Source organism: Mus caroli, chromosome 15 (genome assembly GCF_900094665.2).
Source record: "Mus caroli chromosome 15, CAROLI_EIJ_v1.1, whole genome shotgun sequence".
NCBI classification, from domain to species: domain Eukaryota; kingdom Metazoa; phylum Chordata; class Mammalia; order Rodentia; family Muridae; genus Mus; species Mus caroli.
The window spans coordinates 6,869,218-6,873,721 of record NC_034584.1 but is presented as its reverse complement, the minus strand read 5'-3'; positions in this window follow the sequence as shown (position 1 = coordinate 6,873,721).

Sequence of the window (4,504 nt, the reverse complement as noted above, 5' to 3'; positions counted from 1 at the left end):
ATGGATATCGGAAAAAACCAGAGTGTCCTGGGGTTTTCTCCTTCATCCTTTTCTCCTTGGAACTGTTTATGAATGAGTTGATGAAGACATGGCGAAGACATGGCGATCTTAACACTTGTCATACCTTGAAAGGTTATGAGGGTTGTATGTGACTGAATGTGGCAGGAAGCTGGCCGTCATAGCGAACTCAAAGACCAATTTATTTTCTCTCACCTCGCAAGAAATCAGAGGTGGCTAGTTCCCGCGTTTCATGAAGCCATCGGAGAATTGCTCCATCATCCTCACCATGTGTGTGGAACCCTTGAATCACACGTAAACAGTGAGCCTCAAAGGCAGAATTGCTTTCTCAGCTGGGACAGCTTAAGATAGCAGTTCTCTCCTATGGCCCAGCGGACTTTAATGTCCAGCAGTTCTCAGATGGGCCCTCTTTCGTCATCCAGAGCGACAGTTCAAGATTCTAGTCACAGGAGGAGGAACATGTAAGGAAGAGACAAGGGTTTATGCTAGTAGCCTTTTGAGGAAGATTCTTAAAACCCACTGTAGAGTAGTTTCGTAGACTTTATTAACTTAGTCATGTGTTTACACCTAAACTTTAAGGGTGAAGAACTGAATCTTCACTACAAGGGCCAGGTGTTATTTGGAAGAAAGGAACAGTAAATTTGGGGTGTGAATTTGTCTGCTGCAATTCTTGTATTAGAGAGCTAAAGCTGGAGGAGGATACAGCAGGTGGGGTAGGGCACACTGTAACAAGGCCACCCAGCAGGTGGGTTGGGGCACACTGTAACAAGGCCACCCAGCAGGTGGGGTAGGGCACACTGTAACAAGGCCACCCAGCAGGTGGGTTGGGGCACACTGTAACAAGGCCACCCAGCAGGTGGGTTAGGGCACACTGTAACAAGGCCACCCAGCAGGTGGGGTAGGGCACACTGTAACAAGGCCACCCAGCAGGTGGGTTGGGGCACACTGTAACAAGGACCACCCAGCAGGTGGGTTGGGGCACACTGTAACAAGGCCACCCAGCAGGTGGGTTAGGGCACACTGTAACAAGGCCACCCAGCAGGTGGGTTAGGGCACACTGTAACAAGGACCACCCAGTAGGTGGTGTAGAGCACACTGTTACAAGGACCAGCATGGGAGGGGGGGGGCACACATCTTTTCACAGAACAGTGATTTTCCAGGAAGTATCACTTAGTAAACTCCTTTGCATCTTATTTTTGTTACTTTTCTATTGCTATGATTACATGCTAAGACCAAGGCAGCATACAGAAAAAGAGAGTTTATATTGTGTGTATGGTTTCAGAGGGTTTTTAGTCCATGATGGTTAAGCATAAGTAGCAGGTGGCAGGTGGCTGGCACAGCAGCTAAGAGCTTACATTTAGATCTGTAAGTAGGAGGAAGAGAGAACTAACTCAAAATGGTCCTAGTTTTCAAACCTCAAAGCTCACCCCAAGTAACACATCTCCTCCAACAAGGCCACACCTCCTAATCCTTTCCAAACAATTCCACCAACTGGGACCAAGTATTCAAACATTTGAGTCCATGAGGGGCATTCTCAGAACACAGTTGATTGCCTAATGCTGGCTGTCTTCAAATGGGTACACTCTGAAAGGGGCACTAGAATTATGTTTGTTACTCCTCATGGAAAGTGAGATATATACAAAGCTATAGATAGCAGTTGGAAATTATTTTTAGTTAATATAAGATTACTTTTAGTTTCACAGGATCAAAGAGTCATGGCAAACTGCTATGCTTGGAAAAATATTAGTGTTAGATATTTGGCCGAAAGCCACTCGTTTGGTTAGGGATCAAGTGCTGCTGACAGATAAAAGGAGGCACAATAGTAAAGCTGCATGGCTGCTTGGAGGGAGCACATACTGTAGTACCTTAGACTCTTAGAAGACAAGTATTGAGTAGTAGTAGCTTAAAGAACTTGATGTGTTCCATGTTAGATTCAGAAGTTTAATTTATGAATTAATCCACTTACGATGGAACAAAATTACCAAAGCCTTAGGGTATAAAACAGCAAACAGAAAAACTAGTGTGTATCAGTTTGTTATGCAGACAGACTCCCAGGGTTCTGAAACATAAATGTGGGAGTGGCTTAGCTTATAGCTTCTGCTGAGGCTATCTCACCACTGTCGGGAGGACCTGCTTCCAGACTCACGGGCATGATCGGTGGCTCCTACCATTTGTTCCTCCTACCCTCTGTTCTTCATCCCTTGAACTTCATTCCTTGAAGCTATCTGAGTTCTTCACACTGTCACATGAGTATTTCTAGAGACAGCAAGAGCCCAGATTGGAGGCTGCTGTTCAGTCCAGTCTCATCTCTTAGCACACCTTGCTTTCCTTCTGTGCCTGCTGTTGGTCAGACCAGCACTGCTGATGAGGGACTTCAACAAGAAGGAAGAAGAGATCACTGCTGTTGCCATTTACAGGCCAAGTTGCTTTTGTGATTTGCAGTTAAGGAAGCATGACCAAGAAAAGAATAATTAGCATGTGCACGCAAAAAGGTGCATCTGTGGAGGTCAGAGGACAAGTGGTAGGAGTGGGTTCTTTCTTTCCTACCATGTGGGTCTCCGTGATTGAACTCAGGCTGTCTAGCTTGATGGGCAGCATCTTTATCCTTTACCTATTGTACCCTGTTAGCAGCCCCTACTATTTAAAATTTATATATATTTTGATACACATATTGATACAGGGTTTAACTATGTAGCCTTTACTAGCCTGGAACTAGTTAGACTAAGCTGGTCTTGAATTCTGAGATCCAACACACACACACCTACACCTGTGTACATGTGGGTACATGGCATTTGTACAGGTATGCCATGGAGGGTACATGGAGATCATGTGTAGGCCAGAGAAAGAACAGCTTACAAGATCCAGTTTATCACCCTGCCATATGGGTTCCAGAATTGAGTTCAGGCTTGGGAACAAGCGCTCTTCCCCACTTAGCCATTTTGATGGCCTATGCATCTACTCTTTTCATGACTAAATTTCTGTGACTTTAACAGATAAAAATCTGGACAATGCCGCAGAAGCAGCTGAGCAGTTTAAATTAATCCAAGCTGCATATGACGTCTTAAGTGACCCTCAGGAAAGAGCGTGGTAAGTATTGTGTTGCCACTTTTATCTGTGTTTGTTAGTAGGCATGGTCAATGTGAGGTTGTTGGTTTCTTAACAGTTTAACACCCTGAGTGGTTGGGAGTGCCCTGAAACATCCGTCACCTCTTGGTTATGTAAAGTGCAGTATGTGGGCAGGAAGGAACTAGGGATGATTATTCCAACTGTCTGCTGTTATCCATGGAGCAAGTCTGCTGCTGTTACACAGCTCTAGCTCAGATGCTGCAATGGTCTCTCTCACTGAGCGGGGCTCCTTTACCTTAGTGTGTGCGCGAAGAGTTCATGGTTACACAGGAAGGAAGGCCGGCTTTTGTAGCAATTCTTGTTTTAATTATTTTAATGTAAGAATTATAATACATTTCTATAGAGCACTTGAATAAATTTTATTGTGCAGATAGGTCCTTTTAACAAAGATGAGCTCCTAATACAGTTTAATTTTGTAACAAAAATCTGTATGTTTGAGGTTCTGAATTTTCAGCGTCTAGGTCCTGCTGCAGATGAATAGGTTTTGGACTCAGACTTAATAGTGAAAAGTCCTGCTCCTAACAAGCTTCTGCCCTGAAAGTCGTCTGCTTAGACTCTGTACAGCTTACTGATTCCCAAAAGAGAAAGGTTTAAAAGAAAGTTGTACACAAATTCTCTTAAACCTCCTAGAAGAGCTTAAACGTTTCTCTGAGCAAGCATTTTGAAATTGTGAACTAAAGCCAGATGTGCCTCTTGTCTCTGCATATGGCCCCTGTCCTCAAGAGCCACCTGGGTTACATAGGGGGAGTTTCAAGCCACCTTGGGCTATATAGGGAGATCCTCTCTCCAAAAACCAAACAAAACCATTTTCCTTCCTTTACAGTGTTGGTATCCCATGTGGCTTCTTTTTATTTAGTCCTCCTCTAAGTCTTAGATTGTCTCATTGCCCCTTAAAGCTCCCGCCTGCTTGTTTTCCTGTAGCCTGGTGCTTGTTCCCTTTTCCAGGCGAGGAGCCCATGCTTTGAAGTAGGAGTGACCTGACTTTGAATTCTGGTCTTGCTTCTTACAGACGCTATGATGATGAACAACCAGTATTATCAAGCAAGGATGATAATAATTACTATTACAGACTTTTTATGAAGAACAAATTGTAGTGTCGGTGTGGGTGTGTCTCCTAGCTGTAGTTTATATAAATACAAATAAGTTTTTCAGGTAAATGATGGTAAAGTCCTATCTTTATGGACGATATTATGTTGAACACTGTACCATTTAGCAGTTCTCTTTCCTGTGGATTTCAGCTCCTGTTGAGGAAGTGTAGATTTCCTAGTGATGGGGATTATATATGGTACTATATATAGGCTACTGTTATGTGGTACTATATATAGGCTACTATTATACGTGGTACTATATATAGGCTACT